The following is a 17,465-nucleotide window of genomic DNA, read 5'->3' as shown; positions in this document are numbered from 1 at the left end:
AAGTTTAAAAAAAAAAAATAAAAAAAAAATAATGTAGTTGAAGTAAAAATATCTGATAGAGCTTTAACTAACGTTGACTTATTGAAGTATACTAGAACTTTCAAAATTTTTTATTTTCATGGGGTATTTATCAGAAATGACTTATTTATAAATGGGACGCTATATAATGAAACTGTAATAGTAAGTCTAGGTTATAAAAATGGGTCTAAATAAAAATTTTAATTCTCACAACTGTTTTCGTTTGCGCTTAAAACTCCTGTCACCAAAATTGTCAAAAAGCATATAAGGTAATACTATAGTCAGTCATAATTTATTTATTCATTAATAATCATAGAAGATGCATTAACACTTAGTCTTTTCGGTACTTCCTCCATCTTAGAAGTGCAGTATTTTTCACCTGTCAAACTTCTTAAAATACACCTACGATCTTAGCTTAGTTAAATTTTTAACGTCTCATTTAATTCCAAACATAAATAATGCTAATAATAAATTTTATGTGGGTGATCAAGTGGTTGTACAACCAACGGGTAGCTTTGAAATTCATAATATAAGATTATTTTTAGTTAAAATGTTACGATCTGTAGATATAGTTATCATTATAAAACCAAATAGTAATACGCTTTACAGCGTTACAAAGTGTAGTCTTACCATTGACGTTAGACCAAAAGATTTAGGGCGACTACAAGGGTTTACTAAACGAGATCTCAAAGATAATTTTACCCATATCTGAGACTTTCCTGTAGCTATCCTTAACGTTAGCACGTTACGACTTGAGTGTAAAATTACTAAGGACATACACAAATTGGTTCCCAAGCTTAGCAGAAAAGTTAAATTGATTCCCGCCGTGTATCAGGCCATTAGAGGCAATGGTCAAACAGTTTTTCGATGCCCTGTGGCACATACTAAAATACGTTTCCAATCCTTAATACAAACAGAAACGAGGAATTTTGGCAGGTCAATAATAACATAGATACTATTATTTTGTTTCCGACTTAAACTAATTTGTGACTGTTTTCACAATTGATGACTGTGTACACTCAACTTGCTTTTTTTAATTTCCAATACAAAGTGTTGAATCTTATAAGTCAGCCTTTTAATCTTCACCAGCCATGTGTTATGGAATTGGTATAATCTTTTAGTAATAAAATTATTTTTATCATTATTGAGAAAAGTATACATAATACTATAAATAAAGCTCTGTCCACAGCACAAATGAGAGGCTGCAGACTTGATTTAGGTAAAAGTTGATGAATAAAAAAATACAGAATCTGACTATAGAATAGAAAAATTTTGTGACTACAAATAAAAAAGTTAGATAGTCAGTGATTCGTAGTTTCCCTTGACAATTTGGTCACAGTTTTTATCTTTATATTGCCACAACACACTGATTAGAAATTCTTGAATTATAAAAATAATTATCAATTTTTTTTAAACACACCAGCGTTTAAACGACAGTTAGTTTGTGGCCTAGATGAAAGGTGAAAAAAAATATTATACATTTATCCATTAGAGGGAATTTAATATCCAGAAATCAACTTGACCATGTGCCTCAGGGCCTCGGAAACTACTTTGACCATGGCTTTCTGTGGTATCTTTATTTGGAAACAATCAGAAAGTACATACCATTTACAAATTTTTTAAATTCGTACTATCAGGGTACAAGATTATTAAAGTCCCTGTACGACTTCTTTATTTACAAGTAGTTGGCCGGATCATTGACTACATACTACTACACATGGTTGATCAGGATGGTGACTTCATTAATTTTCATGAAGGGATACTAACAGTAAGGTTACACAATAAACCATCAGAGTACTGGGATTTATATATTATTATAAAAGCTAGATAAGCAGTTCTACACGTATTTCAATGCTCAGGCTATAACAAATATTTAAACTGCCAACGCATTGAAGAAAAAGTGAAAGCCTTTAACGCTTACATATCAAAAAAATTAGTTTTCAAAAAGTTTAGGACTAAGAATATATGACTGTGGTAAAAGCTAAAGTGTATATTCTTTTTCTTTTATTGTATCAAACATGGGAGACTTTATATCCTATCACCTTTGATGAGTCTATTATGCAATATCAGTTTCATGCCTATCAACCATACGGGTCATTAACTTATGGTAACAGTAATAAAAATTGTATATTGATTCAACATTATTACTTATGTTTATTACCACCTCACAACTCCTTGGATATTTATAGAAGATTAGTAAAGGGATGTATAGATAGTGATACAGTGGTGACTAATACTAAGTCGGTAAACAACTCCATGTCTGATTCATTTGAGAAAATAAAATATAAAGTAAACGCTATAGAGATAGATAAATATAAAAATGTTGGTCTTGTGAGGTTTGTTGAAAATTGGCTAACACCAATTCCTAATAAAAATCCGTTGACTAAGGACAAAGCTTGGCTTGATATAGAAAGACCTAATGATTTAAGTAACAGATAATGATAAATATTTTTATACACCAATTCCTCTCCGTATGATATAAGGTTTTGCTAAAGATTCTTGTAAAATAGTCATTAATGTAAAACGTGAACAATGCATTCTTGCAAATACAAATTTCTGCCGTGGATGCGAATGCTGTAGCAACTTGGGAAGAATCACAGATGGTAATATTAAAGCTAGAATTTCTCATGCCCTACGTTGTAATGTCAGATTATTATAAAAGTCACTTAACTAATTATTCTCAATGAGATAAACTTATATTTATGTATGTATGTATATATATATATAAATATATATATATATATATATATATATGAGTTATCAAACGAGGGCTGTATGGGAGCTGTACGAACATCTGCTAATGCTTTCTACAGATTTCTAATCAGTTGGAAAAGCCACGTTATGTTATTTTAACTTTTCAAACGAATTAGAAGAATCACTCAGCTATTATTGCTAACAATTTTGATCACTGGTCTATAAGAAATATTAAATTTTATATCAATTCGCAATATTACCTTTTAAGTGATCTCAATCTTGATGTAAGATACAATCAGTATGCATTTCTGTACGATTTGTATGCCAATTTTCAAAATTCATATTTCAGTAAAGATCGTGAATGTTTATTACGCAAATCTAAATTATTTACCGACCTACTGCTTGCTGTAAGAGATTGCTCTAAGCAAAACGAATCACTGAAAAATGATACAGTAAATGAACATTTAGAGTTTGAGTCTCGAGGAAATTTTCTTAACAATACATCATCCTGTTGCTTACTTAAATATGATTGCATTATCTAGTACAGTTTAATGAGTGGCGATGTCAAAAAACTTATTCAGAGTGTGTTGAGGGTACAGTACTATAGAAAGAACTATATCCAAACCTCAGGCTCACTTAGTCCCTAGAAATCTTAGGGTCAAGTTTGATTTGTTACGTAAGCAGACCATTAGTAACAGTAGGAGTAACATAAATTTTAAAAAATTTCATCCAATGATGATGCCGATAAAAAAAATCTTTGCCAAAAAACTGAATAGATAAAAAGTATTTAGATAGCAAAAAATCTATTCCCAATAAAAGTAGTTATGAAAAATTAAAATAAATGAATTATGTAGTTGATATGCAGAGCTTAAAACAACCTGTCAAGGACTTAGTGTTGGAATGTTTAGCTATAGTTTTACTAACTAGAGACGTTGAACCTATTGTATTTACATTCCAGCAACGATTTCTCGGACGAAGCTAACTGACAAATACAAAAGAGAAAATAGTTGGCTGGACTGTAATTATCATGGGATACAGGTAAACATACAATACTATAGATAAGATCCTCAGGGAGTATCTCAGTCAATTGTGCTCTTCATAATATTAAGCTATTCAAACATTATATTCTATCAGTAGACTTTATGAATTGGAAATAAAGATTTAATGAAAAGATGAAGCAAGGGCTGTACCTCACAGTAAAAGCGTAGTTGGGGCACTCATCATTACAGGGGGAGGGGTCTCTGGTAGAGGTCCGAAGTCTTGCCCTGAGCCCCTATAGTTAACCTATTTGAATTTTACTTGGCTTGTTAGATAGAGCACTAATGCTTATAACACCATCTATCTGTTTTCCAATTTTTAAGAAAAAGAAAAAATGAGGAATATTATTATCTAACCATCATCATACATTTAGAGTCAATGATATGCGCAACGATATTATAAGGATACGGTACCTGTTATCAGAAAGTGGTGGACCAGATTTTTTTATAAAATCAACATTTAGTTTGAAATGGAAAAATTTCAGTTTATTCAGAAATGTTTACCTAACATAGTACGCATAACAATGAACTAAGCGCTACATTATATAACAGAAAGATTATTGCAACTAATTATATCATTACGCATTACACGTTTAATACGGATAAGAGCCTAATTGAAAACAAGTATAACAAGAGATTTTTCTAATACTCTTTTTTGTAGTTATAACCATGTATGGACCATACTTATCTTGGCACACAGCTTTTCCACGCTTTAACGACTCAACGGCTTCTTACTCTTCAGCTTTTTTCAGTTATATTTGGCTTGTAGCTTTCGACTTCGTTGTGCACCGTTTGCTTAACTATAGTTATAGCGGTGATGTAAGTATATGTATAGTTAGACTCGTCTACAGATTGCCTGAGTATACCTTTTTCTTGCACCATGCACTTTTACGTTGACTGCGAAGTGGCTGTCTATCTCTAAACGCTTACATTTTATTTACATTTTATTCCTATACTTATAGTTATACTATTAGCGCTACGTTTTAAGAATACAAATTGTTAACATTTAACAGCAAAAGTCTACTAAAAAGCTAAGGGATTCCCGTTTTAATCAGAGATCGAAAAACCTGAGGATAATAAATTTTCTTATAAGATCTGACTCCAAAAAATCGAGCATATTTCAACTTAGAAATTGAAAGACTGGGAGTTCTTCTATGAGAGTCTTCAATTAAATTAATAAAAGGCCAACTTTTAGTTTTCCACACTAGAAAGTCTAAGATATTTTGTTTAATAATTAGAAAAGCCGTAGAGGAACCTTTATTCATCAGCTTATGAATGAAGTGCATACAGTAAGCAGTAATTTTTAGCAACTTAGGCCAACCACTGTATTTGAACTGAATATCCCAAACCTTACTATTTTCAGTAAGCTGGAAAACTTGAGACTCGACAAGTTGGCAAGTCTGAAGTTCAAGTTTATTTGCATTTTTATCCAACTTAAGCTGGACATAGACGATTTCAGTGGAACGCAGAAATTATGTTCCATTGAAGCATCGTTTTGCTTTGAGTAATTAATAAGAAGTTACTTCTCTCGAGGCTACGTCAGAAGGGTCTTGTTTAGTGACAACGTGATGCCAGAGTGCTCTTGGAACAAAAGTCATGATGTTGGAGGATTAATTAGCGTAAAATTTTGGCCAATGAGAGGGTATGGCATTAGCCTAATGCGGAAGATTCTTAAATAATCTGTCCAGAGATGAGTTTTTACCTCCCCCAGACGTACTGTGGATACTTAATGATTCACAAGTTCAGCAAGGGGACAAGCAGCACGTAACTCTAGACGAAGAATGCCTATAGTGATGATAGGCGCGCTGCTTTAGTTTTCACCACTTGAAGGGTCACAAGAACACTATCCAGTGTCATGATACGTGTGTATATAACCGCAGCATACGCACAGTTTGAAGTCTCAGTGAAACCATATATTTTAATACAATTTATTTTTGGTTGAAAATGATTTCAAGGAGGGGTTTTAACTTGGCTTAAAGACGACACTTCGCTTATCTAATTACGCTATTCTTTAATAACTAAAGTTCCTGCATTATTGTTTTTGGCTTGATAATTGCAAAGGATATCCAACCTAGTGGTTCAAAAAATCAGGCAGTTTAAGCTAAGAGAGAACATTTAGTCCAAGCTATATTGCTCTCAATATTATTTGCTTAGAAGAAAAATTTATCAGTCCCGGGCTTCCATTTAAAACTCAACACTGAGGTTAATCCACTAAATTCTGATAAATCTTAAGCAGTAATAGAGCGTAGTTGGGAGAATTTTTTTTTCAAAAATTTGGGCTGAATTGCTGCACCATTTTCTCAACCGAAAACAATCTAAGCTTATTATTTTTGTCAACTCGTCTATTTTGTTTACTGCCTCTAGTATTGAATGAGCGCCTAATCAGAAATCATCTATATAAAAATCTTTCCAAAGTATTTAAGCTCCCAAAGAATACTCTTGACTGTATAATATTGATAGTTCTTCAAGTACTCAAGAGGCTAAGAAAGGCAAGAAAGTTAGATCATACGTTTCAGTTGTTAAAAGAAATTACTTTATAAGTTCACTAAAATTTTTACGCCAGAGAATGGCTTAAAACTCCTAACTTGATTCATGTAGGAGAATCTGTCGAAACATTTTCTGTGCAAAAGCAGAAAATAATACTTTGTATTCACGCCATTGCACAAGATCGAAAAAATTAGGTGACAAATTCTTCCCAGTATGGAGACAAAAATTCAAAGAGATACCGCTGCAAGTAGTGGCGAAATCGTTGAAAAATACTTTAAGTGTGCTTGGTGTAATTGGCTAACGCAACACTTCATGGTAGAAAAGATACCACACAGGATTTTCATAAAAATTGATTAGAGTCATGTGTTTTAGATTTTAATGACCAGTGTTAGATTGTTATGACCAGACTCGTTTAGAGTATGGTCTTAATTGTTTTATTTAAGTGTCATTTGTGGGTCTCTTTAGATTTAGCTCGTGAGCTTTATTTGTTTTTTTAATTGAATAATAACCTTTATTTAAATAATATGGGTAATTTTAATTAATGTATTTTTTTATTAAAGCAGTTTAATAATAAATTGCTCTTTTATATACAATTTGCTCGAGTCACTTTAACAAGGTTCGGCGTTATTCTTATTACTGATAAGTAACTTACGTCTATCACTGATTGTTATTACTGCTGCTTCAGAGTTCTCTAATGCTTCGTGCGGTAATCTTCAGTGTTTCCTTAACTACACGAATGAGCTCGTGGCCAGTAGATTGTTGCGATTGCTGCTTTCTCTGCTATCGCCGGAACCACTTTCGGCCGGCCTTCTTTGCTGTACCTCGCTTCTTAGCGTAGTCCAATACTATTAATGTTCTTGATACGCACTCAAGTTGCCTTAGCCAACACGTTATGCCTTACGTATATAAGGTACTTACGGGTCACGAGAGTCAAGAGTTGACTAAAACTACGTTAGCATATTATGAAACATTTACTTTAGAGCGAATACACACGCGCGCACACTTAAGCGACGTACGAGCTCGTTTTGTTATATAAGCTTGCTGTATGTACACAATACGTCTTGTATGAATTTTACAGATGGATTGCGTTCTTACTTATAATATAATGCGTCTGTATCAACTCGGGATGTGAAACCCCCCTCACTAGATTGTTGCCACCCTCGGCAACTACAGATCAATGAAGAACTCACACGAGCCGATGAGATGAATTTTTACAATAGATGTGAATTTCCCATTGCTTTTTTTTTGTAAATGATTGATCAATCGTTTTATACTTTTGCTTTTATCGTTATGCAGTGTGGGTATCAAGTAATTAAATAAACATGCGTGCGTTAGGTATCAATTATACTGTGGGTTTTTCTCATAAATTGTTGTATTGATAGTTTAATGATTGAAGTATTATATCTATGGTGTCTATATCTATAATTAGAATTTTTACTAGTGACATGCAGTGAATATAGTGGTAATAACGTTTGCTAATACTGTCGAATAGTGGTTTAGCATTACCGGAGATAAGGTTAAGAAAGAGAAGAGGAGCGATGTAATTAAATTTTCATTGCTAATTTCCTTGTAAACTTTCTTAATCAAACATTCAAAGTCTTTCTGGAAGTTAAATACAATATAATATAACACAAATATTACATAATAACTGAATTCGTGAGTAAAATATTTTTTTGTTTTTTTCACCAAATCCTTCTGCCACATTAGTTTTTTTTACCAGGGTTAAACGAAGGTAAGTTTTTATTACATCAGTACCTTCGTAGGCTAGTTACTAAAGTGTTATACTTTGTTGATGATTAATCTTATATATATATATATATTTATGTATTTTTACACCGTTTTATTGGTCACATATTTAATAAATTAACAGGGACCTTGTATCAGAAAATAATTATCCATCATTATGTTGGGAATTGGTGGTGCTCAGATTTTCACAATTTTTCGTACTGTTTTCGGAGTATTATGTTGCATAAAAACTTGAGGCTCATTTGATCTACTCAGTTGAGCTCTATATACAAATTGTTGGGAATTATTGGATTTCTTTTTTAATTTTAAAATGCATCTTAATAAAATTGAAGCAATCATTAGTGTAACAATTAAATTTACTATTAGACTTCCAAAAATTATTTCTACATTTTGATAGCTTACTTGTTTTTTTATTACTACATTTTCTAAGGTTTCCTTCTATCTAGTTAACGCTATTGCGTCATTTGATTCTGCCCATTAATTTCTTTCGGTTTTTTTTTCCTCTTATAGATCAAGAGTGAAGTTGTTATTGCCAATTTTGATTGTTTTAATATCAGGGAGGTTCAATAAATTTGCTAAACTGTAGGAAAATTCTGATCTATAGCAGTAAGTGTCTGTCAATTTTAGTGCTGTGACTCCATATAGAGTGTAGCCGGGAGCATGAGCAATACAGTTACTGTTGATCGTTAGTATTCCCGTCCCTTGTATAATGATTTCAGTTGGTTGTGTGGATGAAGGATTATTTTTACAGGATACTTGTATCATAGTAATATTTCATGCAGAATACAACCATTGTTAAGTGGTTTTTTAATCTTATACAAAACAATTTTGGTTGATTGATAGAATGCTATTTGACAAGTTTTTAATGCTTCTGTTGTTGGCATTAAATAACTTATATAGGATTGGAGATTGGCAAGGATAACTTATATTAGATTCATAAGTAGGCATATCTGATTAGCAATACAGAATTTTTTATCTTAAATGCAATTATTTGAAAATTTCTCATCAGTAAGGAAATAGTTTTTAAGATTATTGCTCACGATCAGGTTACTATGTCAGGGCTCAATGCTGACATATGCTTTTAAGCCTGACTGTAAATTTCTTAAAACTGCAATCAAGATTATGGCATAATGACTGAATTTTTCTTTACCTATTACCAAAAAACTTAGTTTAACTGCTTATATACCTTCTGTTATTCTTACCTTTGTTGTGGACAGTGCGTACAGCGTTCAAGTGTTACGGTTGAATCGTCCCATGGTAGCGTGTGCTCTTTTTTGTATGAATTGATATCATAACAAAATTTTTTTGAAATTTTATTAAGCTACAAAAATCTAACGTCATAGCAACAAGCCATTTGGTACAAATTAGTCTGAATTTGTTTGTGTATTCATAATATATACCTGGATTATTTAAAAAAAGTATGTTGTCGTAAGGTTTTGCAGGTATCTCTACTATGTTTTTTATTATACCAGGCCTTAGTGTTAGCAGAAACCGAAAGGCAATGCTCTTAGTCAACATATTGATCAGATTAATTCGCAACAAAAATTAAAAAAAAAATTTTTTTTTTCATAGGGAGCAACGTTTTACTTTTTCAATGTGTTTGTTAATTATTCTTCCATTTCCTGATTCTAATATGACATTATTATAATATTATGTATTTCTTTAATTTTGAAAATTCCATTATAAAATCTATCTAATCTTCCTTTTCGGGGTTCCTTGAGCACATAGACAGTCATTCTAACTTCCAAGTTCTGTGACTTTGACTTACTATTATAACGTGTTCTTATATTTTGTTTTGATACTTTAAGTCTGTCTCGAGGTATTTCTTGTATTGTATAAAAACTGCGGGCAAAATCGCTAGCAAGTGAGCTGTAGATTTCTAGTATAAATTCGTTTGCAAGTGAATTTAGGAAACGTATCTGTCTACCAAAGACAAGTTGGAAAGGTGTAAAGGCTGTTGCTGAATGAACTTAAGTGTTCTACTTATGCATTGTAAAAGGAACCATTTTATACAAATTACTTTTGTTTTTACCGTTAGTTCTCGAAAAATCGTTTCACATAGCGTGGCTTCTCTCTAATGAATCATTTAATTGCAGGTGATATGCACTGGTAAGAGCTAAACGTAATCCATAAGTTTTTGATACTTCTGTCAATACTTGCTTCATAAGACTTTTTGGTCTGTCATCGAGAATAGTTCTAGGAATGTCAAAAGTTGAAATAAAATATCTTGATAACATATCGGCAATGGTTATTACTTGTATCTCAGAGACAGGAACTGCAATAAGATATCTTGTAAGTAAGCATTCCATTGTTAAAATAAGCTTATTTCCTGATGTACCTTGTGGAAAAGGGCCTACCGTTGCAACCTTGTGAAATACTTCTGACAGTGTGTCTGTAATTACCATAGATTTTCTAGTTTTTGAGCAGACTAATTTTTGTTCCTGGAAAATTTTACATTTTTGTATCCATTCAGCAATGTTGTTGCGCATTCCTTACCAATAATTATTTTCCCCTATTCGCTTATAAGTTTTTACTACTTCTCTATGACCTTCGAATACACTAGTATTACATTTAACTAATTCTTCCTTTCCATCTTCTAGGGTTAGATAAGAACATACGCCAAAATAAATGTTTACTGTTGGGGAAAAGTTACGTGATTCTTCATACAACATTGGTGGAATTTCTCCTCTAGGAAGTTTATCTGTGATTTCACCTTTTGTAGAAATACGAGTGGTGTTAACTTCATATACTTATATTGCATATGCAAGATTTTGAAAGCATGTTCGTAAAATGCTAGGTTTTATTTTATCAGTAAGGTTTTTATTCACGACTAGTAAGAATATGTAGCAATTATGGTTTTTCGTGGTAATAACGTCTCTTTATTTTAGTTAAACATCTAATAATTTTTCTTTTGATATGGTTTCTATATAAAATAGTTGTTTTTTCTTTATGAATTTTAAATCAACGGTTTCAGAAATAAAATGGATTTAGTTATTCTTTGTATAACTTAAATTTTCCCAAGGACTTAGAAATGTGAATGTACTTGTTTTATTTGTTATATTAGAGTGATTTTTAACAGAACTTATATTTCTTGTTACTTTTTCGCAACGAGCCAAGGTCCATATTTGCTGTATGGGTTCAAACGCTGCTGTATGGCTTCCTAGCAGTAAAATATTTTGATTGGAAGTTTTATAGGTATCGTAATCAGTTTTGTTTTCTATGTTTTCTGATTAAGGAGGATTGCTGTCTCTTTCTATACTACTATTTTATTCTATAGGTGATAAGCTTTTTCTGTATAGTCCAGTATTAGAGTTTTGTAATTTATTTTTGATGGTGCTATTTCTGTTTGATTTAATGAAAGATTTTGCTCTGATGAGATTTTTGTTTGCAATGAATTCGTTCATTTTTTCATCGATTCATTTATTTACTAAAGAAGGAGGGATTGAATTTTGAGGAGACGATGGGAGAGAGTTTATTCGTTCTTGATTCAAGTAATTGCCGTCATGACGTGTGGTAAAAGATGCAGGTTAAGATTGTATTTTTTTAAGAACGCTGTTACTTCGTATTTCATTCTTGTTTTCTTAACTATTCCGAAATAATAAGAATTAATTCCATTCTATAATAAATCCATCTTTGTCGCAATCTTTATTAATTAAAGTTTTGTTTTTTAAATTGGATAACTGCTCTTTATTTTTATTGTTTCCTTGGTCTTGTACGGAACATCAAAAAGTAGATTCCAATTTTATTTTTATTGTAGTTAAATTTAAAGTTTATTCATCAGAAAAAGTACGGTCTTTAACAAGTTAAAATATAGTATATTTTTGATTAACATCATTCTCACTGAGTTTAATAAGAATATAAGTTCATCTTGGTGAAGAACCTACATTGTTTTTGATTATTTCTTTAACTTCACTGATTTCCGAATTTTCGTCACTAAAGATTTCCATTATATTCTGAGGAATCTATTCTGCATGTGCATTTATAAGGTTTAGCATTAATGATCGTTTTTGTAATGGTATTAGTGCATTGAATTGTAGGTCACTAAACTATAAAGAAGACGTGGTGTCGGGCTCAGATAACGAGTATTTTATTTGAGCTCTTGTTCTTTCTATTATTCGTCTCGTTTTCAATTTTTCCGCTATTGTAGGTGCATTTCATTTACTCTGTCCCCCTTCTATACTTTGAGGTACTGTTAATAGTGTATCTATAGGTTTATTTCTATTTACATTAGGTGCTCCTAGTATGCTTTGAATGGTATCGGGATGAGATTCATTGATTTTTAACATGATTCGACAAGCTATGGAAGATTTGGTTTTTTTTAGGTTTTATAGGTAGCAAATGAGCTTTTAATGATATTTCCTTGCCAAAAGAATAATCTTTATCACTTTATTCTTTATTTATTCTTTAGTCTTTATTCTATTCTATTAAATTTTTCGACAAGGCGTCCACGTTTGTATTTAGTCTACCAGGTTTGTACTTGTAAGTATAGCAATAACCTTGAAGTCTTGCTCTCCATCTATTTAGCCTACTCATAGAATCTTTAATAGACTCAAACCAGGATAGTAGTTCATGATCTTCGTAAACCGTAAATTTCCTGCTATATAAGTAATGTCGAAAATATTAGACTGCTACGACTACTGCTAAGCATTGTTTTTCCGTTATAAAATAATTTCTTATAGCCTTATATAGAGTTTTTTACATATACACAATCAGGCAGTTTTTTTATGGTTTTCCTTGGCTTAATACTGCCCCAATAGCTATATTAAATGGGTCTGTTGTTAATATGAATGGCTAATTTAAATCAACGCAAGCTTACACAAGTGCTTTGCATAATATTCTCCTTAACTCTCCAAAGCTTTTTTGCTGAGAATGTATTTACTCAAATTTTCTTCTTATTCTTAACACGGATTTTAAAGGGTCGGCAATTTCTGCAAAATTTTTGGCCAAACGATAGTAATAGTTTACTAATCCTTAACATTGTCTAACATTCTTTTGAATTTTTGGTTTCGAAAAATTTTCAACAGCTTTAAATTTTTTTTATTCTAGTTTGACTTCATAACTACCTATTCTATGTCCTTAATGAGTTACTTCGGGGATTCATAATTTACATTTGTAAAGTTGTAATTTAAATTTTGATTTTGAAAGTTTTTCCAATAAATGAGTAATTTTTGTCACATGATCTTTAAGTCATCAAGAAAGATAAATAGCTCAGTGCCTTGCAGTCCTCATCAAATTATGCCCACCAGGCGTTGAAATGCGGCAAGTGCATTGCATAGTCCAAATGGCATTACTACATATTCATAATGATCGTTAGGTGAGCTGAAATCAGTTTTATGTCTATTTGCAGGGTCAACTCCTATACAAAGGAATCCACTGGCTGGATAAAAAACGGAGAAATAATTTGAGCCTCTGATTAGCTCTTATGCTTCAGTAATGTTTGGTAGTAAAAAAGGATCAGGAATGGTTTTTTTGCTTCGTTTACGGTGGTCTATTACTCATCTGTATCTTTTTATTTTATCAGGTCCTTGTTTCTTGGCTACTATGCAGAGAGGACTACTGTAAGGGCTGTTTGATTTTATGATTGTACTGTCTGCTAATAATTCTTCTATTTAAGTTTTAATTTCTTGGTATAACGATAAAGGGTAGCGATAGTGTTTGACATATACAGGACGATCGTCTGTGGTAAGTATTTTATGTGTCACAATCGAAGTACGAGGAGCCGGGTTGCCTGGAATGTAAAATAAGTGAGCGTATTTTTCTCTACAATTCTTTTTATTTCTGATGGACAAGCTTTAAAGTGATGTGGTCTTTTTAGCTTACCTGTTATAAATTTACTGCAATCTTCTATCTCGTTTAAAACGTTTCCTTTGAAGTCAGTTTCAAAAAAGTCCTTAGATTCCATGACATCAAAAGGCTCAAGTTCTTGAGCGGGTATTTCTATTTTTGTTGGCTTATCTATTGTATCAAAAGCTATTGCATAACAGTAAAATTCTTTGCAATCTACTACTGACTCTTCTATATACACTCTGGGTACGGTAGTAATTCTATGAAGATAAGCGTGACCGGTAATCTTGTTCATAGTCTGCAGTTTAATAGCTACTTCCATTCTGGCTGATAAATTATAACTTTTGTTTTTATTAAGTTAAAATCATTGAGAATCATAATTAATAGTATCGTAGAAAGTTTGGGTATTTTATCTTCATCGTGAAAGGGAAAAATAAATTTTTTTAAAGTTGATTTAAAATTTCGTTTATTTTTCAGTTTTAACGGTTTTTCTTGTTTTTTAATTAACTTCATAGAGTTAGTTTCATGATCTTGGTATAAAAAAGGTGAAGTTTTAAATGGTTTAATTTCTACTATTAATGCATTAAATTCATAATTAATTTCAGGGTTTTTCTAAGTAAAGAACGGATCTTCTAAAAAACATACATTAGTGTATCGGCAATTCTGAACTCATAAATTAAAATTTGTGATTTGTATCGAGTAAATTTACCGTTATAGTACCTAGAGTGTATATTTGCTGTGAGGCTATTTCTTTTAATTTATTTGTATTATCACAATTAGTTTTTGTGCCATTTTTTAATGCGTTATAACTAATGGTATCTACTTCTGTATCTGAATCTGATAAAAAAATTTCCGTATCTTTCCGAAATGTTTCGCAGCGTCACTTAACTGCTGGTAAACTTCCTATTATTCTTGTTTGGAAGCCTCTGTAGATTTTATGTTCATTATTGATTTTGGACGCGTCATCGGATTCGAACGCGCAGTTGCGTCCAACCGACGATTTTCGTTTTCGTTTTTTAGAGAGTTAGGGCGAGAGTCTTAGTATCGTTTTTTATTATAATTTTGGTATTATTTCTGGTAGTAGTATTGAAATGGAGCTTTTTGATGGTAGGTATAGCCTCGAATATGAGAATAGAGATAATACATTTGTGAAAAGTAAAGTAAATTAAAGGGTGTAGGTTAAAAATTTGGAGGACAATACTAGTGATTGGGTTGGTTATTTTACGGTGGTGGTGGTGTACGGCTTAGGAGCGGAGTACTTAATCGTGGTTCGGGTGCGTAGCTAAGTGTGGGATGTACGTTTTTTCGATCATACTCGTCAAATTTTAGTTGAGACAACTTCACATCATTTTCATCGTAGGTATGCGGGAAAGAACTGTTATTGTGGGTCAATGGGTCATTAAAACTGACGTATTTTTTTTGGTGGTTAAGCTGGGTAGAGACAGAAACAGAAATTCCAGTAACGTTCGGTATCAAAGATTCAGGAGTTGTAGAAGTAGAGGTTGTGGGTACGGCCTTGTAAACGTACTTGGCATGACTGTATACTGGTGGGCAAGTGCTTTTAGTAAGAAACGCAGATTTTAAAGCTTCGTGGATATTTTTAGGTTTTGAGAAAGCATCAGTCAATTTTTACGAGTCAGGTAAACCATTAATGAACGTTTGTAGTGCTTATTTTTTAAGATGTTGTTTTTGTGTTGTCTTAAGTTTGCCATTTCTCAATTCAGTCAAGAGGGCTGTTAAGGTAGTTTTTGTAAGAAAAATTATTAAATGATAAAAATTTCGAACTATTTTGTTTTGTTTCATTGTAGTATTTAAAAGTTCTGTCATGTATTCTTGATACGATTTGGTAAATGAAAATTCCTATTTTATATGTTTTTTTAACTGATTAATTGATGCAGAAGTATAACCTACTAGAATCTCTCGAGCTTTACCTTTAAATCTTCAAATAACTGTGTGAAGGTACATAGGTTCTTGAGCGGCTGTTATTTGAGTTCGTCCATTTTCTACATCTTGTGAAAAGTCGTTTAAGGAAGTCGAGTATCTGTCATAGAATGGTATGTGTTAAAATGCTTGACTTATACATATTAATAAATTAGTCGTACTTAATCATTGTAAAACATTTGAAAAATGTTAAACAAGAGAGTTGTCCATTGACGAGTTTTCTCCACTATTTCTGGGCATTTCGATGTATTTTTTTTTTTTCTTTTTTATTCATATACAATTTACTTAATTGAAAATATTTATTTTTATTTTTTTTCTGAACAAAAGTAAGATTTGAAGAACACACAAGGGATGCCAATTTGTTATGACCGGACTTCTTAGGAGTATGGTTTTAACTGTTATGTTTAAGTGCCATTCGTTTGGTTTTTAGGATTCAGCTTGTGAGCTTTATTTGTTGTTTTTAATTGAATAATAATCTTTATTCAAATATAGGTAATTTTAATTTATGTAACTCTTTATTGAAGTAATTTAAGAATAAATTAATTTTTTTAATTACAATTCACTTGGGTCACTTCAGCAAGATTCAGCGTTAATTTTGTTACTGATAAGTAACTTACGTCTATCACTGATTGTTGTTACTGCTGCTTCAGAGCTTACTCATGCTTCGTGCGGTAACCTTCAGTGTTTCCTTAAACTACATGAATGAGTTCATGGCCAGTAGGATGTTGCGATTTTTACTTTCTCTGCTATCGCTGAAACCACTTTCGGTGGGCCTCCTTTGCTGTACCTCGCTCCTTAGCGTAGTCTGATACTATTGAGTTTTCGATACGCACTTAAGTTTTCTCAGCCAACACGTTATCTCTTACGTGTAGGGGAGACCGGGCAATGACGGACACTTTTTCTTCGACAACTAATTACAGCTTCAACTTTAAAGTAAAATTAATCAAAAAAATCAAGTTTCAAAGAAAAGAGTATGTAGTTATTACAGCACAAGCAAATTTAATAAAAATAATAAAACTTTTTGTTTAAGAACGGCACAAACCAAACCTCTGAAAACTGCTAGTAGTACACCATAGTGAGGTACTTTCAGCAGGAGGTGGGGTACCACTTGTCTGGTAAATCACGATGATTTGTTAGGGTAACTTGTAAAATGAATTATAAGAAATAAGTTTTTTTTATTGAGTACACATAAAATTCAAATAAATTACATTTAAGTTGTAACTTTGGAATTATGGTTTTAATTTTTTATTGACATTTGGTTCTTATCCCAGTCCCCTCAGTTACTTTTTTCTTATAGTGGCGCACTATTTGTAAAATTTGCTTAAATAATAAACATCTTAAAAACTAAATCACCTTGTAGATCATGGTGTATCACTGTGTCTCACAATGTTTACATGTCTGGATAACGTTAGGAAATCTGTTCACGGTCGGAGCTCACCGATAATATAGAGAACTTTCGTGCTGGTAGTGCCCCGCCCTAAGGTGCCAGTCATTACCCACATAAAACACGTTATTATTTTTTCAATAACTTTTTCCCATGCCTTCTAGAGCCAATTAAGAAAAAGCATGTTAAAGCTCAAGTTTTAATCTACCAAATGGACATTAAAAGATAGTTTAAAACAGGTTCATTTGTATCGAGTATGTGCGATTAAAAAAGCAGGAGCCGGCACTCTATGAGATAAAATTTCACATGTTTTTCATTTAACTAACGCTGCATTGTTTAGTGTTTTACTTGGAGAAGGAAAAAGTTATTCCATT

General features: G+C 32.0%; 1 protein-coding gene across 1 annotated transcript in view; it reads right to left on the bottom strand.

Moving 5' to 3' along the window:
- bw (brown) overlaps positions 1 to 17,465 on the bottom strand; it is a 904,351-nt gene that overhangs the window by 261,307 nt on the left and 625,579 nt on the right. The window lies entirely within an intron of this gene.

This window comes from Copidosoma floridanum, unplaced genomic scaffold, assembly GCF_036245765.1.
Source record: "Copidosoma floridanum isolate Cflo_tuat_1 unplaced genomic scaffold, Cflo_Japanese_pri ptg000008l, whole genome shotgun sequence".
Classification (NCBI taxonomy): Eukaryota; Metazoa; Arthropoda; class Insecta; order Hymenoptera; family Encyrtidae; genus Copidosoma; species Copidosoma floridanum.
Note: the sequence above shows the minus strand (reverse complement) of the source record. Positions and strands in the feature narration are given on the sequence as shown.